Source organism: Neofelis nebulosa, chromosome 1 (genome assembly GCF_028018385.1).
Source record: "Neofelis nebulosa isolate mNeoNeb1 chromosome 1, mNeoNeb1.pri, whole genome shotgun sequence".
NCBI lineage: Eukaryota > Metazoa > Chordata > Mammalia > Carnivora > Felidae > Neofelis > Neofelis nebulosa.
In genome coordinates, this window is record NC_080782.1 from 71,248,608 (window position 1) to 71,262,870 (window position 14,263).

Here is a 14,263-nt window from a genome sequence, read left to right on the forward strand (position 1 = left end):
TGGGATGGTTTTAATGTATAATGAGTTTAACATGCAATGGAATCTTAAAAGTAAGAGTGCAACAACTATGTATATTAAGGGATAATTTTACTTTTTGTTCAGTATGTTACTAATGGCAATCCATCACCCCAGAAAACCATATCACCCGTGGCAACAGAGTTTGTGGAATTTGAGTCACCAATATATCACCCCTGAATCACTGGTGGCTGTCACCATCACAGTGCTTCTATGTGTATGTGTGTACAAGGACATGATTCTTCATTATTCTTGCAGTATTATTGAGTGCAAGTTCTTACATGTTAAAATACTGTGTCATAAATTATTTCCTTCTATTTCTCTTTTACATTAAAATTAGGGCATTATATATTTTATTCAAAATATTTGCAGAGATAGATTATGTTACCTATGAATTTCATCTCAGGACAGTAAGGGGGTTTGGGTCTGATTGGACAAATACTCACTGCTGGAGGGACCTGGGACCTAGATTTGTCTACCGTGCCACTTGGGTAGGCTCCGGCACAAAAAAGAACTTTGGAGGAAGAAGGACTCTAAAATTTTCAAAGGAAAATCAAAACAGCGTGATTATGCAAACACATTGCAACCTCTTCACCTCCTCCTTTCTCATCTAAATCCTTCCAAGAAACAGAAATTCAATCTTGATTCTGCTTTAAATTTTTTAAATGTTATTTTTTCTTCTAAGCTTTGGGACAAAAACTGCATCATTGCATGTTGGATGTATTTCTTTGCATTAACCAAAATTATGTTTTATGACTCCTAATAGATCTAAATGGAAAAGAAATCAACCCCTGAGGCTATTCAGGGTTTATTAATACTAATACTTCCGTCAGCATAAGGAATGATAGTGTTGATTTGGCTTTTAAAAAATCTATTTCTTAGTGAACACAGTGTCTAACCAAATAGAAGACAGACCAAGATCCTGCAGATATCTAAACATAATTATTACAATTCACATTCTAGGCTATTAAGCAATTTGTCTGGCAATTAACTTTCTGTACAGTTCCTTGAACCACTGTTATCATAATAAATAGCATTTCGATATAATCAATGTTGGGGATGCTATGAGACTGTCCTCAGGAGAAGGGAAAAAATGGATGCTGGTGACAAAGAGGAAGGACAGAGATGAGCCTGGGCGTTCTGGATATCAACTGCTGTGTAATAAAGTCCTCCTAAAATCAGTGGCTTAAAACAACATCCAATTTAATTATATCTCATAATTTGGGGGGTTAGGGATTCAAGTAAGGCTCAGTGGGGCAATTCTTCTGTTCCACGAGATATCCACTGGAGTCACTTGGGTATTTAACTGGAATTGGTCTGAACGGTTCAGGATAGCTTCCTTCACAGGCTCAAGGCCTTGACAAGGAGAGCTAGAAACATGAGCTAAGCTGGACCCTTGTCCTCTCCGTGTGATCTTTTCTGGAGAGTAATTGGGTTGCTTACATGGTGGCTAAGATTCAAGAGTGTTTCCTATGAAGCAGAAGTAGCTGATCTTTTAGGGCCTTGACTCAGAAACTAGTGCAGTGTCATTTCTGCTGTATTCTACGGTTGCCATTAACAGACGGTGCACAAATTCAGAGCGAAGGAAAATTGACCTCACCTCTCAATGGGAAAAGGATCAAAGAATTTGTGGCCACTTAACGTACCAGATTTGAAGGGAAAAAGAAGATAAGCTGGTTGATGGGCACACATTACACCACCACAAGATGCAAAGCACCATGTCATGCAAGAAAGACATTGTAAAAAGAGACAGAGGGAAATGGCCTAGCACAAAATAAACCATAAGGTCAGCAGAGGTACTGCTCACTGTGGTTCTGAAGAAGTCTGACAACAGTTTAAATTTACAATGTTGTGAGAGATTACAGCATCACGTGACATTATATCATACTAGCTAACACAGAAAAGTACAACAGGTTCATATTTTGAAATATTGTATGATGGATATTTTATTCCTGTAAGATTACTTCTCTAAAGGCCCTCTTCAGAGTAAGGGAAGAGTACAGCAAAGATAAAAGATTTAATGTTCCTACTTGGACTTCCAAATTAAGTTCATGAAGTCCATTTCATGTAAGAATGTAAAAAAGTCGGGTGGTTTAGAGTAAGTAGAACTTGCAGTTTTAAATGAGTCTGAACTTAGTGGAATCAAACAATAGAGGCTATAAACTAGACCACAGAGTAGTACGGATAAAGATGTGATTGTTTTGTCAAGAACTGGGGACGTGTTATGCTCCTTGTACTTTTTATATGCGAATCCTATGGGCATAAAGCATCTGGGAATTCTTTATTGATACAACCAGATCAACAACCAGAATAGGACTGCAGAGTCTGTCCCTCACACCGATCCCCCAGACTTCTCAGTGAGAGCCATGGAATCTTTTAACTTAGGTGTGTGGGGCAGGGGCAGAGAATAATGGATTTTCTCCATTTACACACGGGAAAGAAGCTGCCACCTCTATGTCCTTCCCCAAATAAAAGATGAAAAGAAAGAAATTTAAAAACTTCTGATCCTTTGAGAATGGAAAGGATGCTGGGTTCTCACTCTATTTGGAGTGTAAATAAAATCTCTCCAGGAGTCAAAAAGCCTGGTGTGTTCCAACCTAGAGAGGTCCTGGTTTTTCATCTCTTTTTATACATAAATTCCTAGGAACTAATCTAAGTGCCTATCTCAGGATGTTTGGATTTGGAGGAGATAAGAGAAGTTGTATTATCCTTTCAGATCAGAACAATTAGCTACATCATTAGAAAAACAAATGGCTACAGATCTAATCCTTATGGCATGTGAAAATGCATCCAGGGGAAGTGAAAGCCAGTATTCTCTATCTTTTTATCTTTCACATTTCTCTGTCTCAGGCGACTGGAGCTTTTTGCAGGAGCGCTGAGGAATCCAGAGAAGTTTCATTTCCCCACAATGATATAACAGCAGTTTCCTGACATATAGAATGTTAATAAAAACACTTGCTAGTCTAGGGGTACAAGTGGAAGTTGAAAAGTCACACATATTTAGAAGTGGCAAGACCAGGATATATATGGTGTCCAAGTTGATCATTTTTATTGCTTTTAGCTACAAGTACAAGTGACATAATCACAATGACTCAAGTAAGTAGGGGATTATTTTTCCCCTCTAAAAAGAAGTTTGAAGGTAAGTAATTCATCAACGGTCCAGACTTCTCCTGGCATCCGATTGCCATGTTAGCCTATGGCTGGTCAGTTACAAGGTGACTACTCTACCTCCTGTCATCATGGATGCACTTCAGTAATTAAGAAGGAGAAAAGTCAAAGGTACATATCAGCTTTTTAAGTTTTTTTAAGTCCTAGAAACAATACCTTCGGAGGGGCCTATCCAGTTATATCCATTTATATCTTTTTTTCCCCATTTATACCTTATTGCCCATCCCTAGTGAAAGGAAACTTGAAAAGGTGAATATTGACACTAACCACATTGGTATCCTGAACAAAACTGGGTTTCTTTTAGCAAGAAAGACAAGATGAAAAGCTATCAGAAGAGCAACGAGCAATGTTTCCCATCCCCTGGGCCTCAGTCTAAGGAAGGAACATAAGACTACAAAAATCCCAGGTAACTTGGGAGTAGGCTGAACATAGAGAAGGTTTCTGCTCCACTTGCTGTCTGGATCTGTGAAAGGAGACTTCCTCTTAATGTGCTGGCATTGTCACAGGGTGGATGGAGTGGAGTAGGAAGGCAGGGGTGGTATGTTTAAGCAGGGAAACGACCTAAGAACAATACGGTGGTTATCCAGAAGTTCATGCATCCTTTATATGGCACTGAGAAGGGCCATAAGGGACAGAGGAATAAAAGAAGTCCCAGTCAGGGGCACCTGGGTGGCTCAGTCAGTTGAGCGTCCGACTTCAGCTCAGGTCATGATCTCACAGCTCATGGGTTCGAGCCCCACGTCAGGCTCTGTGCTGACAGCTCAGCACAGACTCAGGCTCTGTGCTGACAGCCTGCTTCGGATTCTGTGTCTCCCTCTGTCTCTGTCCCTCCCATGCTTGTGCTCTGTCTCTCTCTGTGTCTCAAAAATGAATAAATGTAAAAAAAAAAAAATTTTTTTAAAAGAAGTCCCAGTCAGGGTGAGAAGGATGCAGAAGACATTGATCCCCTCACCAGAGGCTCTGGCAGGGACAATAAACATCAGAATCATATTTCTGTCCAAGATCCCCAACCAGATACATCAGCAACAGATAGAGTGCTTCAGAGGTAGATCCCTAAAAATCCAATGGCAGCTGCTGAAGAGCTGAGGCTGGCCCGTAGACCAGACATGCTACCCCGACATAACAGTACAGAGTGGCAAATGGAAGGAAAGGTTACAAACTTTGAATTGTGTGCCTCTAAATCCTGAATTGAATATAATTAACTGAGAGGCTAAATTTTCAACTGAATGTGACTAAATTACGTCCAATCTGCAAAATCAAGATCATCTTTCCCTCTACAGTGAGTGGGGATAGGATAGAGTCCCGAGTTAGTTTAATTAAATCATGGAGATATAAAAAAGTTGCACTTATAAAAGTTACACTTAAGTTACACTTACGTCATATATAAATTTAAAATCTATGGTCATAGGAAGAGTTATGATTATGGTATAAAAATTATTGAAAGTTAGAAATTGTGTTTGGCCATTTCTGATAGCAAAGTGTAATGATTAAGCTAATTCCTTTATTCAAGGCACAAACAATAACTGAGTCTTCTTTGAAGAGATGTAGTGCTTCATGCTGGTGGCTTGATTTTAACCACCACAGTGGAGGCAAAGACTGTCTCTGGGGCTCTCTGAGCACGAGACAGGAGGCTCTGCAAAGGTGAGCGAAGCAATATTCAGGTTCTGAGTAGGAAGACCCTTGTGGGGTGTGAGTCAGGCTGAGGAAATCTCAGCAGTTTGCGGTAAGTTTGGGAGATAGTCCACCCAAAGACAAAAGAAGAAACAGAATGTTTCTCAGAGCTTGGTCATCACTGGGGAATTTGTAAGAAATTCTCAGAAGGAAGTATTAGGAGAGGGAGATGATAAGATAATAATAGTAGTAGTAATAATAATCACAAATACTTATAACCGCTATTATTGGCTATGAATTTCTACTCTTTGGGAAACATGAAAAATAGTTATCTTCAATTCTCACAACAGTTCTTGCAAGGTAAGTATTTTTATCCCCAATTTTGCATATAAGGAAACAGACTCAGAGAGATCAAGGCACTTTCCTAGGATTACACAGTCAGTAATAGGGTTGAAACTCAGGTCAGCAGCCCAACACCAAAGCACTGCTCTTTTCACTGTGTTGTGCCTACTGCACACAACCAGGGAAACAGTCTTTGGCCATTTACCCAAACCCTCCCATTCTGAAAATGGAGAGAGGTTGTTCAAGACAAGCAGTGGGGTTTTGCCCCTTGTCCTGAGATATCCTACCTCCCATTCCTGCCAAAAAGGGAGCGGCTGAAGGTCCCCATGCTTACATCTGAGTTTCAAATCAACAAAATCTGGGTGTGTAAGTAGGAGGAATAGGATCTTCAACAGTTTCATGTTCAACAAAAGACTCCTGATTCCTAAAAGATGCAGTCTTCCAGGGTAAACACAGTGAACTTTCTGGAATTCATAACCAATTACATATGAATTTGGGATTTTTCCATTACATTCTTTGAGCTACTCCCTCTTAACTTCATAACAAGTGATGTCACCCCTGGGGGGCCACCAGGAAGCAGAGGGATTTCATGTGTCTTAAATCTGTATCTAGACTGCAATGGTGTAACTGAGTCACATTACAGTATTTGCAAATATTCAACTCATTGTTTTCTTTGGATCACTGAAGCGCAGCATTAAAATAATCCAAATTTCATTTTTTGGTTTATTTCCCAGAATAGAACTCATTATGTCCAGAGCCTTATGAGTCTCTTTAGGAAGACAAGGGCAGATCTCATTCTCCTCACCACAAAGGAAAACAACAATTGAAGATAACCTGTGGCTTGCATCTCTTATATCAAACTTCCTCCTTTGGTCCAAATTGCTAAGGGTTCCCTAGGGTGAAAAGATAGGGGAGCTTGGACAGAAAGGAAAGAATGACAGTTCAGGATGAGAAAGTTTGTCACTAGTTGACCCTATGCAAGAGGATCCAATGCTTGTGAACTGATCTTCCAAATATTCTATGCTTTTCATATAGAATGAAAATAGAAAATATGTGATATTTATTGACATGTTTCAGCAATTAAATTTAAAACTTTGTGTCAAGAGGCTCTTAACTAAAGTTATATATAACTTAGCCCACACTTACATGTCCAATGACATGGATTTATGATGAGATAATGTCATCTCTTGTGTTGCCCACAAGATCCTTGAAGGTGATCCTGCAAGAAGTGGGGACTAAGCCCAAAATGTCAGAATCAAGGTTGGGCATGATTTCACAATAGGACAAGGTACAGAGTTTTAGGGGGTGAGCACACCTGGCCTTGATCTGAATTGGATCTGGCAGATGAGGTTTACAGAAAGAATTTCTGGAGGAGACTAAGGCAAATTAGGCTTGCTAGGCCAAGATCCTAGCCAAGTGTTGGAATACAGCAGGGGGTGGCCACAGGGAACAGATTCCACTCCCCTGGAAAAGAGAATGAAAATAACTAGGTGGGGCTTGGGTTAGGGTTCTCATACAGTAGGACAGAATACATTCAGAAACCAAAGCAAAAGCCAAGGTATAAATTATATAAGCACACTATCAGGTGACATCTGTAGCTGGGTAAGTCCAGGAATGCCTGGAGGTTTCCCCTAGGTACCACAGGTCATGCCACAGGCAGGAAGGGGGCATTTAATAGGTTCATGAAGTTGATTCATGGATGGTGAACAACAAGGCTGCCCATTCCACAACTTTCATGGGGCATGTGAAGGGCCTCGCTTGGCTAACTATCCAGTGGCCAGGACTCAAAGACAGTACAAATGGTATCCACTGGAGTGTTCCACGCAGTGGCCAAGTGTCAAATATTTACTCTGCACATTTATGGTCTTTAGAACTGTTAGCATGGCATACAGATAGAACAGAAGTTACTGATCACAAATTTCTATTTATTTGTGCATATCTTAGACTGATTTAGAAATAATTCTAAAATATCTTGCTCTAAGTTGAGCAGAGCATATTGCTGAATGTGAAGAGACAGAGAAACAATTCAGTTGAAGCAAAATTTACTGGTTAGAAGTAAGGACCAAAGATTTTTTGAACCACAGATTTTTGAATACCAAAGTGCTTTGACTCTGATAGTTAGATTTATTTGTACAAGTTGCTCACATGAATCTTTTAACAAGGGAGAAATTTTTAACAAGGGAGATGAACAAGAGCTAAGCTGTGAAGCTAAGGAGGCTGAAATTTGAACCCACAACATTTCCTTGTCAGAGACCACAACATCTGGCTGGTGGAGCACATTTATATCCCTCCATTGCTGTGTCTTCAGGGTATGCCTGTCCATAACTCCACTCTACATTTTTTTATGTTTTATTTTTTTATGTGAGTCCAAACTCACCCCCACTCAGACTAGAATATGATAAATGACAACCTGAAGAATTGTAAAGATATGCCCCAAAAATAATTCTCAGATTTTTTTCTGGCATCTTGTTTGGTCCAGTGTCTGAAGCTGTGATTGATGAAAGCTGGGCGCAATGGCACAAAGCTGGAGTCGTGATCACTCAATGTTCCTTCACCTGAGAAAATAAATCAAGAGGAATAGCACCATGTAGCAGGGAAGTGAGGTATCCTAGAGCTATTTCTGTGGCAGGCGGGGGGAACAAGTCATAGTCTCCCACAGAGCTTGAGTCTCTCAACTTCATTTCCATAATCAGGTTAGCTACTTTTCAAAGATGCACTATGACACTCATATGGAGGGAAAGCTCATGTTTCTTGGCTCAGCCTAATATGCTGACAGTGAAAAGGTGAGGAAGGCACTTCCCCTCTTTTTTTCCCTTAGTGAATTGAAAGGCACTTTGAAAATATATTTAGTGTCTCTGAACATTTCTGGGCTCACTGCTGGTAGCATTTACAGAAGCCACCTGGTGATACAGAAGCCTCACTCTCAAAAGCGAGCTTGAGATGAGTGAAAATAATGATCTAAATATTCTCTCCTAACTTGGGTGAGAAGGGAGCTGAGATGACAGGGGATCCCAGTTACCTAGCACTCCTTCTGATGCCTTCCTCTCCCTCTGTACCCTTCCAATCTATCACCTAGCCCTATCGAGGTTTCCTTCTAAATATCTCTTGAACCCATGTGTTATTTCCATCTCCACCACTAATACCTGGTCTTCAGTTCTTATCGGGACACACACACACACACACACACACACACACTGTACTAATCTATGGTCTCCTTCCTCCAGTTTTGTGCTCTCACAGTCCATTCCCCACACGGTAACCAGAGGTGTTTTTACAACATCAATCACTTATGCCACTCTCCTGAATCAAACTCTTTTATTGGCTTCCTTTCACACTCCAAATAAAATCCAAATTCCTCTAACCACAGTTTTAGGCCCTCAGTTATTTGACTTCTGCATCTTTCTCCATTTTCATTTCCTACAACTTTCTCATCATTCATAGTGCTCCAAACACACTGACCTTCATCCAGTTCCTCCTACCTTGTGCTTTCTTCTTACTCTTTCTAGAATGTGCTTCCTCCTGATCTTGGTTCTTCGGTACCACTTGGATAATCAGATTAAACATGGATGCTATACAGAGTTATTTCTGACAACGAATAGATTTTCACTCTCTGCCAAATCTGTAATGTTTTGTAGGTTACTGAATCATTTACCCATTTATTGTTAACTTCCAACAGACTATAGGATCCATGAGAACAGGTATCTCACCCTTGCACCTAGTAGTACCTGGCAGGTGGTTACACACTCAATAAGTATTCATTAAGTGGAATGGACTGAATAAATGAAGGAATGACATTCTGCCTGTAACCCCTAACTCCCAGTTGCTGAGTCATTGTTCCAGCTAATTGGCTGGCCTGCTGCCCAATATTACATTATCTTGCTTTCCTCTGGTTTATAGGCACCCCAAGAGACACTTTGATATATCAGTCACCTTTTGACCAATTGTGCTTTGACTGAGTTCTGCTTGTCTCAGTGAGCTATGCCTATGTATGGGCTCTGACAATGAATACCAATGACCCTAATGTAGTTTCACTAGCTAACAGGGATAAAGGATGGTATGATGGATTAAAGACTGGCACAAATTCACTGACCTTCCTCCCTGGTATATGTTCAGGAATATATGTCTACTCCCCTTGAATCTGGTGTGTTCTGTGACTGCTTTGACTGATAGGATGGGTTGGAAGTGGTGCTGTGCCAGTATGGGGTCCAGGCCTTATGAGACTGGTAGCTCATACTTCCTGACTCTAGGAACACACTCTCTTAGGGTCTTGAGTCACCATGTAAGAAGTTCAATTACCCTGTGGAGAAACCATGTAGACAGCCCTCAAACTATAAAAAAAGGGAGAGGGGCCTGGCTGAGCCTAGACATCAGTCAATACAAATAAGGCAACAGACACATGAATTAATCCTTCTTGGACTTTCCAAATCTAAACAACCACTAGCTGAATACAACTGAGTGACCCTAATCAGGGCTCCATGAGGCAGAAGAGTTGCTTACCTGAACACTGTCCAAATTCCTAGCCTACAGATTTTGAGCTTAATGAAATGACTATTGTTACAAGGCGTCATAGGTTTTTTTGGTTTATTTATTTATTTTGAGAAAGAGAGAGAGAGTATGTGTATGTGAGCAGGGGAGGGGCAGAGAGAGAGGGAGAGAGAGAAAGCCCAAGCAGGCTCCGCACCGTCAGTGCAGAGCCTAATGCCAGGCTTGATCTCACAAATCATGAGTTCATGACCTGAGATGAAATCAAGAGTAGGACTCTCAACTGACTGAGCCACCCAGGCACCCCTATTGTAAGGCATCATGTTTTAGGTGGTTTGTTAAGTGAGAGGATGGGTGACAGGACAAGCAAGTAGACTGAGTTTTATCCTTCAAAGAAGGCATGATCCTCTACTCCTTTGAAAAAGATACTTGTTATCAGTCAGTAATATGGAACAAATTAATCATAATCAATATTTGGGAGGGAGTGTGATGTATGATGACTTCTCAGGTTCAGAAGAAGATTCCTGTGTGTTTTCTAGGATGCAAATCTAAACCACAGCAATATCAAGACTATCTTATCAGGACAACTGATAAATGAAAAAAACTGTCATAATATTCAGTTTAATTCTAACTCAATTTTCCTCCAGGCCTATCTGATGAGTCTACCCAAATAGGATGTGATATAGTAATTATAGGTGCACTTTATCATATTCTGACACAGGATTTGATCACAATTTCTAGATTTGAGGATATACAGCACTCCCAGAAATGAATCTAAAAACCTTCCAGCACTCTCTACCAACTATCTACTAACCCCATTAACAGCAGATAAGAGAGTATATCCAACAATTTTTCTTGCAGATTCCAGACTTTCTTAAGATTGTCTGAATCTGATATGCACTAGACTACAGTTTCTGTCTGTTTTAATCACTGATGTATCTCCAGCATGTAAAACAGGGACTGAGACATTGTAGGAGTTCAATAAATACTATTAATAAAATAAATCATTGAATTAGAAAAAAAATCAAAGAGGCAATTCTGAGCTGAGGTGGTTACTCCATAAAAGTATCAGATTGGGGCACGTAGGTAGTTCAGTTGGTTAAGCACCCAACTCTGTTTTGGTTCAGGTCATGATTTCATGGTTCATGAGTTCAAGCTCCACATGGGGCTCTGTGCTGACAGTGTGGAGCCTGCTTCGAATTGTCTCTCTCCGCTTCTCTCTCTCTCTCTCAAAATAAATAAATAAACTTAAGAAAAATTTTAATAATAAAAAAATAAATAAAAGTATCAGATCACCAGCATTTCTTTAGGACCTCAAGCATGCCCAAGTGCTATTCAGAAGATTATGACACCAAAATATTTCATTATAAAAGCTTTACAGTATATTTTATAATATTTAAGAGAGAAAAAAGAGGAATGAAGAATAACATAACTGAAATTCATGTACTACTCCCACCCAGCTTTAGAGACAATTATATTATCAAAATTGTTCCAATTCACCTAGGGTGGCCCTTTGTAGGTGCCTTCTCCACCCTGCCCTGCAATATTACCACTATACTTAATTTGGTGTTCATCAATCTCTTTATACATGTATGTATATACACAGAATCTAAAGCAGGCTCCAGGCTCTGAGCCATCAGCACAGAGCCTGATGCAGGGCTCGAACTTATGAACCGCAAGATCATGATGTGAGCCAAAGTCAGACGCTTAACTGACTGAGCCACCCAGGCACCCCTCTTTTTACATATTTTATACATAGGCACACACACATATGTAATATATATATACATATGTGTGTATATATATATATACATATATATGTAATATATATACATATATATTACATATATATATAATCTCTCATATATATAATCTCTTTATAATAATGGTATTATGTAGATAAGTATCTTTAAGTGCTAATAGATAGTATTGTTCCATGTCTTAAATTGTGTTACCTAACTATATGAATCCTTCTGCAATTTGTGTAAGTCTATGTTTAAGAGTTCATCCTTCTAGAAGTTCTGCACATTTACATAGCACAGATACAGACAGACATACCATATATGCTACTTTGTGACCTTGTTTTTTTCTTTATGGTCTTTCATTCTAAAATAATTCACAAAACAAAAAAACACTGCACATATACTAGAAGTGTCCTTTTTTCAGTGCATTCACTTCCTTCACTCTCCCTCTTATCCTCCTCCCATAGGCAGAATTTGGTCTTTATATTTTTATCTCCCTCCCCCAATATCCAATACAAGTTTTTATTTTTAAAAACTTTATCTATCATCCTCTTCTAGAAAGAAAAAGAGAAATACTGACGTTTTGAGGGTCTGGACTTCATGTAGGTATGTGAGTTCCAGCTCCCCACGTGGAAAGGGTCCTATGCCTAGTCTTAGATCCCCACACAGCCTCTCCTCTCTTGATTTTTCAAGACTTGAGATGCCCCAGGGTGGCCTGTGGACATCACTACCCAGGAGCTTCTCTCTCTCCATTTTTGACACTTGTAGATTTCCACTGTTTTATTGTGAGCTCATGTATACAGTTTAAAGATGTATATTTGACCGTATGCAGCATTTCAAGGTGCTTATAGCAGAAGAGTTTTTCAGAACATCTAATCTGCCAAATTTCTGGAAGTAAAAGTTATGAAAGTAATTCCTCAATATTCTAAATATATTGTAGGCAGCACAAGCATACAGTCATTTCCCATAAGACTGTCACAATTTAAATAGCTGACAAATATTTACAAAACACGTGTTAGATTTTTTAAGTTTATTTATTTATTTTGAGAGAGAGAGAGACACAGAGAGAGAGAATGAGAGCGTGCATGCACATAAGTGAGCAGGGGAGGGTTAGAGAGAGGGAGGGAGAGAGAGAATCCCAAGCAGATTCTGTACTGTTAGTGTGGAGCCCAAAGTGGGGCTCAATCCCATGAACTATGAGATCAAATTGGACACTTAACTGACTTAGCCACCCAGGTTCCCCACTTACTAGATTTTTTAAAGACATGTATCAATTTCATCTAAATAACTCACTTTGTTTCAATATGAATATCTTATATGATCATTTTTGTTTACATAAACATATTTTTAATTTTTTTAAATAGAGAATAACCACACATGCCTAATAGGTTAAAAAAAAACTAACCAATTTTTCCTTCATTAGTATAAAAACAAAGGGAAATATTTCAGAGGCAATAAGTAGTTAAAAAGCAAAAGAAGAGAACAATCTCCAAAGTGGTTAGGCCAGGCTTAGTGAGAGGGAACATTCGTGAATTGGGTCGACTAACACAGATAGAAGGAGGGGTCCAATGTCTGCAAAGCGGGGGGGGGGGGGGTTAGTGACGACAACATAAGCAAGTGTAACTCTTAGTCAATGCTAATGGAAAAAAGAACTCTGCAATACCTGGGAAGTCATGTTCTGGAACTGCATATAGCACATCAAGTAGACTATTATTCTTTCTGAAGTTATGATTATGATTGCTTTTTATTGGTTGTATAAGGTGGTTTTTATTTTGCTTTGATACTCTTTCTGTATTTAAAAATTCTTCCTGAGTTAGTAAATATCCTAGCTATCTTCCATTTGTCCCTTTGTCATTTTCTAGCCTTCTCTGCCCTGTTCTGGAGGGTCCCTGGAGGCTGATGCATGGTCACAATGATCTCTTTTGGACCCTTGACTTTCAGTTGAGTTTAACCAATGAGAGGCACCAGGACGGGGCTAGAGGGTAGAAAGAGAATGAGTCAGATTACTTGCTCCCCCAGCACGTTCCCTGACAGGTAGTCATGGATTATCTGTCTCCTTCTAACCAAAGCCACATATTTATATACAGTTACTATCTCCTTATAACGGTGACTCTTCCCCCACCTGCCCCATCAGACATCAGGTGGTCCCAGTATCATTACTACTAGCCCCATGAGCCATTAACACTGCCTATAACTTTATTAACCTCTCCTCAAATTATCCAACTTGATTTTATCATCTAATTTATGAAGGAACTTTGCATGATATCCAGGGATAATTTTGGTGTGACGTGAGACTGAAGAGATAGGTAGGGAAACTAATATGATCAGATTTTTTTTTTTTTGAAAGATTTCTCTGGGAGAAGGCTGGGAAGATGGTGGAGTAGTAGGGCCCTAAACTTACCTCATACCACAGATATAACTAGATAACACTCACATCACCATAAATAACCCCCAAAATGACCCAAAGATTGGCAGAACCAACTCTACAACTAAAAAAAGGAGAGAGGAGGCCACATTAAAGAATGTAGTAAAAGGCAGAGATGTGGCTTGAGAGCTAAACAGACTATCTGTGGTCAGGAGGGAGTTGGTGGCACAGAGAAGGGTGAGAAAATTTTAACTCATCATTTCCCCATTTTATCATTCAGTCTTTTTGCGGTAGCATTGTTTAGATATAATGTGCCATAGAGTATTTTTGGGGAAAGACACTATAATTTTTAAAGAGGAAAACATTTTTTTCCTTAGCCTTTTTGAGGTAAATGGGTGTTAAAGGAATAAAATGACTATCACACCAGCAAGCCCACAAAGAGAAGACAGATTCCCATAACACTTTATTTTGAAAGTGAGAGAGACCGAATTTCATGAGTTCTTAAAACCAGTGGGACCTAGACCCTGGAATTTTAAAA

General features: G+C 39.5%; 1 long non-coding RNA gene across 1 annotated transcript in view; it reads right to left on the minus strand.

Annotated features, from left to right (window-relative positions):
- Window positions 1-7,161: 7,161 nt before the first annotated feature.
- The window catches only part of LOC131509537 (uncharacterized), an 83,117-nt gene continuing 76,015 nt past the window's right edge, over window positions 7,162-14,263 (minus strand). Inside the window, exon 4 of the long non-coding RNA XR_009260565.1 lies at window positions 7,162-7,691. This is a non-coding gene — a long non-coding RNA (uncharacterized LOC131509537). The remainder of the gene's footprint in view (window positions 7,692-14,263) is intronic.